The sequence below is a fragment of the Aedes aegypti genome, chromosome 2 (assembly GCF_002204515.2).
Source record: "Aedes aegypti strain LVP_AGWG chromosome 2, AaegL5.0 Primary Assembly, whole genome shotgun sequence".
In the NCBI taxonomy this organism is placed as follows: domain Eukaryota; kingdom Metazoa; phylum Arthropoda; class Insecta; order Diptera; family Culicidae; genus Aedes; species Aedes aegypti.
This window is the reverse complement of record NC_035108.1, coordinates 318,599,764-318,613,420: the sequence shown is the minus strand read 5'-3', so window position 1 is coordinate 318,613,420 and position 13,657 is coordinate 318,599,764. Positions and strand designations below refer to the sequence as shown.

The window sequence follows — 13,657 nt, the reverse complement described above, 5'->3', positions numbered from 1 at the left end:
CTGATTTTTTATTTTCAAGATATTTGTTGACATTAAAATTACATTTGTTAGAAAATTTCGGTACATGAGTCGATGAGGTTCACCTTCGTACTTGTTTTCCTGCATTTAGTTGTTTGGCTTTGTTAACATTATAGAAATCAGACTAGAAAAAACGTGAAAAATGATCAATTTCACCCGAAATTACGGTACATGAGTTATCATATATGATGATATCACAATATCGAAATTTGTTTTCAATTAGTTATATTTCCCTGCTCGGGTGGCTGCTGATGCGTACGAGTAGTGCAAAGCGACCGATGAACCGCGCTCTCATTGTGTGTGCGAGGAGTTTGGACAAGTGGAAAATTTGTACGGATTACGGTCGATTCTATCAGGAATAGGTTCTATGCCATGATAGCAAGGTAGCAGAATCGACATGGCACAATCGGTAGCAGGTTGACTGAAATTGATGCCTACAGACCGTGCACCAACCATCAATTCGTCCGCATCGTCCAACAGCATGGAGAGAACCATCATGGCCGAATGGTATACGAACGATGTCCGTATAGGTGCGAGGATAAACTGCGTGAGTCCCCACGGGGGCCATTATTTAGTTAGGGGCAGGTACCGGGTTTTGTAGGTGGATATGAAAGTTGTTTTATTTTTCATTTTTCTTGCTTATGCTGGCTGTCATTTTGAAGGCAGGTTGGAGTTAGCCGTGTGATGATCGTAGGTGGATTTGGTAAAAGGGCTTTTTATATAGAAACATAGTGTATTCAAATTAAGTTGTCATGAGAAAGGGAATGAATATCATTTGATTTAAAAAGGTTATTTGTCATAATTTACTGGATCATAGGTAACAGTTATCAGGAATACCTTACTTACTTGATACTTGATGGACTAGAATCCACTACGTTGAATCTATGCCTGGTGGATAATTCTTCTCCACTGGGCTTGATCCTGAGCCAATCGTTTCCAGTCGCCCTGAACGTTAAGTGTCCTTAAGTTCACTTTAACTGCAAAAAGCCAACGTGTGCGTAGCCTACCGCAAAACCGACAGCCTCGTCCGGGTTCTCTACTAAATATCATTTTTGCTTGTCGTTCTTCCGGCATTCGTACCACGTAACCAGCCCAACGCAGCCTGTCGTGTTTTATGAGCTACACTTCTTTATATACTTGGTACAACTCATGATTCATGCGACGCCGCCAGATGCCATTTTCTTGTTTGCCACCGAGTGTTGTTCGCAGCACTTTACGCTCAAAAACTCCAAACGCTTTCCGGTCGCCCTCTTTTAACGTCCAGGATTCATGGCCGTATAGAGCAACCGGAAGGATTAGTGTCTTATATAGCAAAACCCAGGAGCACATGCGACCGGGTGACGATGGTACCGCTTCTTTGCACGCCCGCTTTTCTAATAGCCCCTTTGAGAGCAATGTTAAACAAAAGGTTCGAAACCGCATCCGCTTGCTTCAATCCATCTAAGGTTACGAAGGAGGTCTCGCACACTTGATTTCGATCCATCCAACGTTGCACGAATCAGTCTAATCAGTTTCGTCGGAACACCGTGATCTATCATTATCTGCCTTAACTCATTTCTTCTTACTGAATCGTGCGCCGCCTTGAAATCAATGAACAGATGGTGAGTCTGCAAGTTGTATTCTCCGAAACTAGAGTACGGTGCAGTATTTCATACAGCTGTTTTGCGCCTCAGTAATGGTGTCTTCTTCATAACGGTTTTTCTTTCTGCGGTGAATTCTTTTCTCGGCTGCTCTAGCTTCCTTGTACTGCTGGGTACCAGACACTTACATCCGAAACATTCTTCTCATCCGTCACAATCTGGCACTCCTCATCAAACCAACCATTTCTGGGTCGTCTCTCAGCAGAACCTATCACCTCTCGTGCTGCTTTGCTCATCGCACCGTGGATAGACTCCCACAGATTGTTGAGGTTGTCACCTATGTTGTATTCTGTTGCAGGGCTCTTTTGAACTCCCATAAAAACCTACAAGTCCGCAAGCATATCTCCGTACAAGCGACCCGTACCGCTTTCGAAGTACTTTAGCATATCACCAGAAGCGCCACTCAGCGCATTAGGATCCAGGCCAGCGAGTCCTAATTATGGAAGACTTGCAGCATAAGAACTTGGACATGACTACGGACCACGCTACAGAGCTGACAACCGTGCTATTCTGCACCCTTTGTAAGAATAGATGACAACGCCATGAAACGGGTTAATACAAAAGTATGTTAATGGTACGGTTGCCCCCGTCCTTTTAAAACCTTGGCAGGCCTCCAAGTACATTCTAAACCCACCACCTCAACTGGGTGAAGTAGGCTCAGTTCTTGACTTGCGCCGATCTAGCTCTGCACTTGGTCCAATGTACACACCGAAATCGAGCAACAACGCTTCTCAAGGAGGGCAAAAACCTGAAAACTCGATGTTGACGGGGTGAAGAATAAGGTCGATGACCTCATCCAGTTCGTCAAGGACCGGCACAAGGTGCATATCGCGATCAAGAGCAAGCTGACGAGCATCAAATCCTCTGTCAACGCTGCCATGAAGGAGCAGAAAGCGATGAAGATGAAAGCAGTGCCTGCCGAAAAGGCACTGAAAACGGTTATGGAGCAAGCAGCGCTTGTCAGCCGAAGGTACGAGGAACGAGAACATACGAAGAAGCAAGACAGAGGAGAAAAGGAAATGCCAAAAAGCAGCGCAATGAGCAAGGAAAACGTGTGCTAGAAAAGGACGGGACGATGACGGATGACAAACCGTCGTCAACGCCAAAGATAAAAAAAAACAGAAAGAGAAGGTGGAGAAGAAAAGGACGGGACGAAGAAAGCGAAGAGACGCACGCAGCGTGAGTGGTCGTAAGGCGATGAAATAATTGTTAAGGAAAACGACCAAACAACGTACACAGATATCCTTCGAAAAGTTTAGGAAGATCTGAATCTGAAGGACCTCGGAAAAACATGGTTAGAACGCGGCGCACCCAGCAAGGGGAGATGTTGTTTGAGCTGAAGAGCGACCCAGTGATCAAGAGCTCGGCCTACCAGAAGCTAGTCGCGAAATCTTTGGCGAACGAGGCGAACGTAAGGGCACTTACTCAGGAAGCAGTTGTTGGACGAGATAACAACCGTCGACGATGTTAGTGAGGAGCTGCGTAAGCAATGCAACCTTGAAGAGGAGGCCATGGCAATCCGTCTGAGGAAGTCATATGCTGGCACACTGTCAGCGACGATTCGGCTACCAGTTGACACGGTGAACAAACTGGTGGAGAAAGGCAAGATGAGAATTGGCTGGTCGATATGCCCACTGTGGGATGCACCCTCTGTCATAGTCGAATATACGTTACGACACACCCCTCGGATCACTGTCAATTGACATTGATTGTGAGAAGAGGAATAGAAAGCTTGCCAACACTGCTGTCAGCACCGTGCGCAGCTTGAGAATACAATCTTTTCCTTTCTTCAATACATCGTTGGATAGGTAGGTCGTGTCCAGCATGGAGCTCCGCGTCTTCCACCGTTTTGCCGGGCAGCAATTGCGGGAGGCTACAATTATTAACCTCCACACCCACTGAGACTCGTCACACGAGCAGATAGGCCACCGATGCGATGCTTCAAATGCATGGACTTCGGACACCCGGCGCCGAGCTGTAAAGGTCCAGACAGAACCGAACTGTGCAGGAAATGTGAAGAAAGATTGCAAGAATCGACAAAGGTGCTTTCTCTGATAACTGGAGGAAGGAAACACCCATTCGACGTGGAGCTTCGATTGCCGTGCGTACCAAAAGGCGACCGCAGCCCAACAATAACGGAGGTAACGCAGATCAACCTGAATCACTGCGACACCGCGCAGCAACTGTTGTAAAACAGAAACTAAATGCGACTTTGCGATAATAGCTGAACCGTATCGGGTACACTGGTCCCACAGTTATGAATCATTTAAGGCTCAGCTTAAATTTGAAAAATTATAGAGAGCAAAATAAACAATATGTTTTTATGAAATCAATGCCGAATGGTACAGTGGGGTATATACATGCAGTTCATGCACAATGTTGTCATTAAAATTGTTGAAAACATTTGAAACTTTTACTTATTTCAACATTGTCTTAAACCACAATTTATGAATCGGCAAAAAAATTGTCCACAAATATGAATCAATGTGAACACGATTTATGAATCAGTTGTTTACTTTCAATTATTTTGTAATTAAATGCTATATAGATCATATGTTTATTAGAACACTGTCTCAGACAACGTTAATTATAACCGGAGGTGAACCGGAACCAAGTATTTCAAGAATCTACATGACATTTCATGATTTTTAATGTTGCTACTGAGCGGGCCTAGTGAACATTGAATTTGTGGATTTACAGTCATCTCTCCCTTCTTCGATATGGAAGGGACCATCGAGTTAGGGAGGTAGGGTAAGTGTTCCCTAAGTTCAGTGGCGTAGCTAGAGTTTTGGGGGCCTGGTGCGGAGATAGATTTGGGGGCCCCTCGAAAAGAGATTTGCAAAATATGTCTTTTATTAGCGAGATCACACGTACCTTCAGTATTTGTTAAGAAAAATCGTGATTAAAAGTTCAAAAAATAATTTCAGGACTTCTTACGCGCCATACAATTCATATTTAACACGGAGGTAAAATATCCCGAAAGTTGTCTTACGTAATTAATGGATCGCCCTTGAAGAAAAAAACATGGACAGATTTTTCTAAGGTAAAACTCTGGAACTTCTGGAACTGCTGGAACTCTACCGAAATTCTCTAAATTTTTGGATAAAAAAACTCCTTGTAAAAGAAGTCTTAGAAGACATTTTGCAGGAATATTTGATAGAATTATTGATAAAAAAAACTGGCAGAAGTTACTGTGGAAATTTTTGATTTTATCACTTGAAGAACTTCTCGTACAGGGTATCCGCATATTATCCGTACTAAATTTGAAGACATGCCTCTAGGCAACCGAAAAAGATACATTGAGCATTCCTACATGGTTTAATATTATATTTTCAAGCAACAAATTTGACCCATTTTTGATGTCAAATATTTGTGAAATCCATCCCAATCGTGTTTGACTATCTTAACGAACGCCGTTTTTCGAGCTTTATGATGGAAGGGAAATGCCCTTCGAACTCAATGGATTTGAGCTGAATTATTTTCTGTTTCCAGTCTAAAGCCAATATTCTGTAGATAATTTCAAAAATAAATAGAATATTTAAATTCATCTTTTAGAAATTATATCTAATATGGCTAGCGGCCCTCAGAAGAAAACGTCTCCAATAAATTTATATTTGATTATCTCAGTAAGAAGCATTAATTTTGAAATTATCAATCATTGTATCTCTCTCTATTTCATAGATGTATTAAAAACCATACATCAACATAGATTTTTTATTGTTTTAAATGAGAGATAATCTTTCACATATTTTGTTGTTTTGTAATTTAAGGACATCCTGTACTGCCCATAACTGCATATTTGTAACATTCGACAAAAGTAGGCATTGAGTAAATGGAATACAAAGTGTGCATTTTATGGCAGTATGGGAGGAAACTAAAATTTCTAAAAAATACCAGGAACTCAAAAGTGCTTATTTGAGGCTGATATTTTGTACAACTCATATCGCATACTAGGTGAATTGTCAGAAAATAATTCTGATAGAAATTTCATTCCTATTACATCACGAGGCTCATTTATAATCTCAATGTGACTGTTATGCGGTTATAATTACCAATGTGACAAAACAACTTGGTATTTTTTTCGAATTTTCTAGAACAATCTCACAGATTTCAGTAAGTTGATCGAAAGTATTTATCATTTGATGACTCCCCGTGGTATTAACTCCAATTTGTCAAAAATGGCGAATGTGACTGTTTTGCAGTTATGGGCAGTGTAGTAATTAACAAATTCAAGAAGGGCTCCCAGTGAAAAATTAAGGACGAATCCAAAAAAAATCCCAATTATCTGAGAAATTCTCGTAAAATTAAAAAAAAAACATCAGAAAAAAGTCCTCAGATAAATCTCAAGGAGTATATTTGAAAAGGTATAATTCGTGGAAGAATCCCTGGAGTTATTGCATTGGTAAAGGAATACTTGAGAAATTGTCGGACTTGACCAAGGATGTGCCAAGAAATACCTTCAGTGGTTTTCAGGGGCAAATGTTTAGAAGTCCCCTCAATGAAATTCTTGCTTGAAACCTTGATAAATTCCTAGAGCGATTCTTGTATGCAATCTTCAAGGATCGTTGAAAAAAATCAGGGTTATCATTGTCGGAATCCCTGTGGCATTTTTTTAAAACCCGCCCATATCGTAATATCAAATCGATTATTACTAGCTATTTTATAGCGGTTTTACGCCCAAAGCAATTCTTTCGGAAAATAATTGAAAAATTTCAGGTAGCATTGCTCATAATGTTCTTTACATGAAATCACTGGAAAAAGATCCCTGAATTTGTTGATAATGTTTATTCTAAAGAAATCCAATTAAAATCCTGAAATTTCTAAACGAATTCTTGAAAGAATCTTTCCTTTTTTCAACGAAACATTGGAGGATTCTCAAAATAAGATTAACAAAAAAAAGTGGTAAATTCCATGGCATAATTTCATATAAATTCCCAGGCCAATTTTTAAAAGAATTATCCTGAATTATTATATAAGATAAAAATATATGGTGAAAAAAAATAAGGAATTTTGATTACCACAAGCTAAAAGCTCACCAACGCTCCAGATTTTTGGAGGTCAACAAATTAAGGTGTATTTAATTGGAAATCAAAATTCATTAAGTATTTTTTTATAAAACCAAAGCCGTGATCAGACTCGACATTTAAAAAAGGTATCTGATCCTACTTAAGTTTCCATATGAGGTTTAACTAAACGCGGCCCTTTTCGAAGGCTCAGTTCTTTAATGCGCCCAATTGATTGAACAACAACAAGGAAAATAACTTACTTAACAAATATTTGTGGAGGCCCCTAAAATGTGGGGGCCCGAAGTGACGATCCCCCTGGGCCCCTCTGCTGACTCTAAATCTAGCCCTACAGTATTGAAAATAAGGGATAATCAAGGGGCCCTATATATAGCTAATCCAAATCTCCTCCAAAACCTATGCTCATTATACAAATTTTTGGTTTGGGATCATACAAATTGTCAATATCGTATAAGCTAGGTCAAACTTTCAATACTATGAGAAATCCGCACTGCAATTTTGGGGCCCCTGTGAGCTCGGGGCCCGGTGCGGGCCGCACCCACCGCACCCCCCTAGCTACGCTACTGCCTAAGTTGTGGGTGTTCCTATAGTTGCGGTAGTGCTGTTTTCATTGATTTTATTACATTAACCACATAACTGACACTGCCAATCGATGTATTGGCTTGTTGATACACGGAATAGTTGAAAAGAGCGGTGTAATTGCTTTAAAACTAAAGAAATATCACTACAATTGCTAAAACTTTACTTACTTGTACCAATATTTGCGGTAAAGTGTTCCTATAGTGGAGGATCCCATAAGAAAACAACGGATACCGCAACTATAGGAACATAAATTAAAAATATACCACAACTAAAGGAACAGTGTACCAATAGTGGTGGTATTATTTTTCACTGACATGCCGTGGATTACTACGATAAAATAATTTTTCTCATTAAGTCAATGGTCGTTCCTTCCCGTTACAACATTAACATGTACATTAATTGCGCTTCTTGAATTTAGGCGGTTAAATGAAGTTGAATCGTGCATAGTACCTCCACTACTGGTACATCTACCCTATCGAATTACAGAACACAAAAGCATTGCAACTGCGTTCCAAGGGACCATCAAGTTAGCCATGAAAACCAACTTTTACTATGGTTCTCTAACTCGATATCGAGATACGGAATATCGAGTAAGGGAGAGTTAACTGTATATGCTTATTTGGAGAATGTGCTTATATGGAGGATGTGGATTTATATGCTATGTTTATTTGGAGGATGATGGCAGGTAGTGTAATTAGATAGATTAGATTGCAGAACTCGTAAATGTTTGACTCTTCGACTACCTTTACTGCAGTGATAAAAATTCACACGTTCGATTTGGGTGTTTAAAATTATGGATCGATTCATGAACGTCCATATCGAATTGATGTGATTTTGTTGCAAACTTCATGTGTGTTAAGGTACCCCGGGGCAAGTGAGAATCCGGGGTAAGTGGGGCGTTTCGTCATAGCTCAACTAGGAAAAGTTTTTCATGGGGGTATTCTTCTAGAAAGTTGAAGATACAATGACAAGGAATGTATTTAGTACTAAACATATTGTTATTTTTATTACCATGTGGTTCATGTTACAGTTGTCAGTTCAGCGCCATTTTCAACTTGCATGACAAATTGTGACACGTTTCACATTGACTCGCAAAAAATAAATGTGTTTTAAATCGAATTTCCATCAGTAAGCTATAATTTTAGTATTATTACCAGCTGCTAACGATGAACCAGTATTTTGTTTTCATTTCATATGAAATTTTCGATGGTCTATCTTACCCCAAAATTTGTTTGTACCTGGGGTAAGTGGGACCTATCAAAACAAAAACCAGAATCAAAACTTTTCGTACACGTTTCAAACATTTTGCTAGAGAGTAGCACTAAAACATTCAAACAATTGATTTTTATCAAAAAAGATCAACCTCAAATTACGTAATTGCATAAGAGAGAGAAGAAAAGTGTTGTTATTCTTTATTTTTTATTTATTTTTTTTATTTTTGAAATACGACTTCAAAATTGAACAAACACACAGCTGAAATTTGAAATGCATCATGAGAAAGATTACTTTTTTATGTTATTTGAACTTTATTTGTTATTTCTACCAAATGAAGTAGTGATGGAAAACAATTCCATCCCATAAGGTGATTTTCTGCCATGCATATAAATAATAACAAAACATATTTATAATTTCGTCAATTATTGATTGTTTATGTGCTACATATTAATTAACAACTTATAAAAGATATATTTTGAACATGTTTTATTCCTCTTTACGCTTTTATTGAGGAATTTTCAGTTAATATTAAATGTGAGGTGACATACTATTAAATAAAGTGTTTCTTCCTAAAACGTAACGTATTTTATTGTTGATCCCTTATGTACATCGAATATGAACTTAAAATTAAAAATCCATGACTTATCAATCCTATTATTGTAATGGTTGACTTACTGATGTGGATTGACGCATGAAACTGGATGTGTCCCACTTGCCCCGCTTAGCGAGGTAACTACGTCCATTGGCTTATTCTAAAACTTTCTTCCAAGGTTTTCACAATTTCGAAATTATTCGATTTGTTGGATTTGAAAAATATTGACATTTGAAAATATTATTGAACAATTTGTTTGAACTATCGTTTTTTTCGTTCCCACTTGCCCCGCGGTACCTTACACATCAAATTCCTTTGTTTTGGTTCATCGATTGATTTATGAATCGATAACAGGGATTCCAAAATTTTTCCGAATAAGTTGCCGAAGCTTTCCTTTCAGATTTGTATGCATCTACTCATGGATTCAGTGTGTTTTGCTTATGGTTAGCTTGTGCCATGATCATTATGTTCAAGTTGATCAATTAATCGATTTGCGCAATGAGTTTGTTATGATGAAATCGATGAGCTTTGCTATCGATTTCCATATTCAAAACTTCTAAATTGTTTATGATCAACCCATAGCGAACGAAACTGCGGTTGGACCTCGTGTCGAACAACAGTCATCATTATTCTTCCAATAAGAAGAAGCAAATTTTGAAGCTGAATGTGTTATATGAAAATTTATAAATTTAATTTTTCTTTTATTAGTAAAGTTGTCCGATATTTTTATTTTTTAAAAGTGTGAATATCTTTTACTTCTCAATGTGCCTGATAAAAGAGCCAACAGTTTAGCCTGGGAGTTAATCTAAAAAAAACTTACGTGCAACAAAAGTGATCATAAAAATGACAAACAATTGGTATTGATATCAATCAGAGAGGATGCAAACCAGTTTTTTTCCCACCTATCAGGTGTAACTAAAAAAATCTTTACATTTTTACATCTATACTGGTTATTTTTGTTCCTCATAAATTTAGGATTTTATATTTGTCCAAAAATTATTCAACATAATAATCTTTGAGCCCTTAAACAAACAACGTCTGGAATTTTAATAGCCATATAACCCCCTAAATAACTTTTCATAAGAATTTGTTTTTTTTTTTCAAAATCATGGAAATTCATTTGTATGTTCAGATTCCTTTTCCACAAAAAAAATCCGTAGTTTATTAACGGTCGCAAACCACTCCCGTAACAAAATTTAACATTGGAAATTATTTAAAACTGAGAATCATTTATAAAAATCCTGAGCACTAGTAGTTTGAACGCTGATTCATAAACTGTGACTGGTGTGCATATTTCCCACAATTTATTGATCAAGTATTTTACTCAAAAATCATAGCCAAATACGCATTTATCTTTCATAGCTATGTTTATTGAATCTATAAATGGTGTCTGGGGTTTAATCTCTCACAAAAATCTTTGAAACATACTTTAAAACGTCGTTTCTAGCTAAGCGTCAATAGTCACACGGCTTACAAAGTTACCCAAAAATACAGCCCAAATAGCTACAAAAAGAGTTTAGTAATATTGTTGCTGCATACCGCGATTTAGAGCTTTTTTACTTAGATAAAAAGCATTGAAACGACTGAACACTATGTGTTGCTTATCAGTAAAAATGATTCTGTGATGTTTTGTGATAAGTTTGATAATAATTTTGCCTTCTAAAATCAGCTGATTCATAAATTGTGGGTGATTCAACTGCGTGGGGTTACTGTACCATGGTGCACTCAATAACGTCAATTGGGAGGCCCAAAACACAAGCGTAGCGGCGATACGAGCGACGGGTAGGTTTCCTATTCAGGAAGTGATTGTCAGTTCAAACGCGGGGTTCGTGATCGCCTAAATCAGCGGAATCTACTTTTGCAGCTGCTACGCGCCTCCAAGATGGACGCTCGCAGCATTTAGTCGGATGTTGGAAGAGTTGACCGACGAGCTAGTTGGTCGAAAATCAGTGCTGATTGGAAGTGGCTTCAATGCATGGTCCGAGGAGTGGGGTAGAAGGGCTAAAAGCTATTGGAGGCTCTTGCAAAGCTGGACGTACAATTGTGTAACAAAGGCACCGTTAGCACTTTTCGGAAAGACGGTCGGGAGTCGAACATTAACCTAACATTTGTAGTCCATAACTGGCGGACAACATGAACTGGAGAGTAAGCGAAGAGCTCAGACATAGCAATCACCAGGCGATACGCTAAAGGATTGCCCAGCGCAACACTGCGGTAGTGCAGAGGAACACAACTGGCTACCGGCAGTGAAGACGAAGATCTCTTCATTGAGGCACTCCGCATCAACAGCGATGCCCTGAACTTGGATGCGGTAGGGCTGAAAACAGTGATGGCAAAGGCATGTGATACAACAATGCCACGAACACGGGAGCCCCGTAACGATCGACGTCGCGCGTACTGGTGGAACGAGGCACTCAACGCCCTCCGCGCTGCTTGCCTTAAAGGCAGGAGGCGTTACCAAAGAAAGGTCGTATTCAAGGCAACCAGGGCTGCTTTCAAACGCGAGATAACGCTGAGCAAGTTTTTGTTGTTTGGTGAGGGGGACTTTAACCCGAGGGTCATTCATCCCTTAAGCAAGTCTGAGTGCTACAAGGAGTTGTGCCGAGCAGCTGACAGCCTCTGGAGGACGGTTATCGAGTGCTCATGGCGAAAGTTAAGGGTCCATCAATGCTAGTTGAAACGTGTGCTAAAAAGCTGAGGGTTATTGTCGACGGTCTCTTCCCAACGTATGATCTGACACCGTGGCCTCGATATGTCGACGAGAGAGAAGCAAACGTCGATGATCATCAGGTCTCCAATGACGAGCTTGTAGCAGCGGTGAAAATATAAGGTGAGAAGGACTCTCGGGCCGGATAGAATACCGAATGTGGCGGCGATCCTAGCGTAACCGAATGTGCTCTGGAAGGTGATACAGAAATGCTTGCTCGAAGGTCACTTCTCAGATATATGGAAGATCCAGAAGCTGGTGCTGCTACCTAAACCAGGAAAACTTCCCGGTGTTCCATCATCATATAGGTCTATATGCTTGCTGGATACACTGGGAAAACTCTTGAAATGGGTCATCCTAAACAGGGTGGCTAAATGTACAGAGAGTTCGGATTCCGAAAAGGAAAGTCTACGGTAGACGCAATTAGGACGGTCCTGGAGAAGACCGAGAAGGCATCGAAGCAAAAACGAAGAGGAAATCGTGACTGCGCCGTAGTTACGATAGACGTTAAGAACGCGTTCAATAGCGCTAGTTGGGAGGCTATCGCCACAGCACTGTATAGAATGCGGGTTCTGCAGAGCTGAGAATAGAATGTCAAAATCCAATTGAACTTCTAAAAGTCATGTTCATGTGAAGTTTCTAGCAACAGATCCTGCCAAACATTTATCAGACTTTTCCGGGACTTTTTTGAAAGTCTCCTCAGAAATTCTCCCGAAAGGTCTTCGAAAGATTTAAAATGTTTCCTCAAGATTTCTTCCAAATATGTTATTAGAATTTTACAAAATCTTAGTTAGACATTCTCTAAAGATTTTGCATGAAATATGTGAGGTATTTTCTCTGAAATCTCTGGAATGAGCTATGGATGTTAGGAAACGTTTAGAGCTAATAATGGTTCTTGAGAAGAAACCGTTGATAAATTCCACTTTTATCCAAAGTTTGTCATAAAATCATCCCAAATCATTTTAAAAATCTAAACAGAATCAGATATCTTCTACAGATATTATGTGGAACTTATATTAACAGTCACAGTTATGTATCAGTGGAACAGATGTCATGATAACTTCTAAAGAATTCCGTCATACCATTACATCTTATCAGGTATAAGTATCAGTTGTAATATCAGGTATAAGGATCTACAGAAGGGGTCTTCTTTAGCCGAGTGGTAACTTTCATGGCTGTAAAACAACGCCATGCTGAAGGTATCCGGGATGTTGGAGGTCGGTCCAGAATATTTTCGTAATGGATATACCGTTTTGTCTCAAATTCCGAACAGACTCATATTCCGAACACTTGGTTTTTGTATGGCGATTTGTTTGAAATGTTTCGCTGAAATATGTCACCAAATAACAAGGAAATGGCAGTCAATTGCAATTCAATTTTAACGTCTGAAATATAATTTATACCGCGGGAGTAGTGATGATTCTCTAGTTTGAGACCAGTAGAATCAGCTCAGATAAATTTATTTGCGAAATTATTCATTTGAATACGGGATATTCGTGCTGGTCGGAATTTGAACCAAGGTGTTCGGAATATGAGACAGAATGAACACAGTGTTCGGCATTTGAATCAAAATGTTGTTCCATACTTTTACGTAAAAACAATGCTTAAACTAATTAAATCAACATTATTATCGGTACACCCACCAGCTAACAGTTAGGTTTTGCGAAGAAATTAAAATTTACGCAAATATCAGCTAATATATGCCAATCAGATGCATTTGAAGTCACTGTTGGCCTTAAGTGTTCGGAATATGAGTCAAAACGGTAAGTATTATCTCTTTTTTTTTCTATCTCTATTAACGAGATTTTTAGCCCTGGGCTAGTTCATCTCGGGATCAACGGCTTTACTTCCCTTCCGAAGGAAGTCGTCACTGAAGTTT

The 13,657-nt window shown here is 39.2% G+C and overlaps 1 protein-coding gene across 1 annotated transcript in view; it reads right to left on the bottom strand.

Moving 5' to 3' along the window:
* LOC5568884 (photoreceptor-specific nuclear receptor) overlaps positions 1-13,657 on the bottom strand; it is a 115,957-nt gene that overhangs the window by 78,845 nt on the left and 23,455 nt on the right. The gene's annotated exons all lie outside the window — the stretch shown is intronic.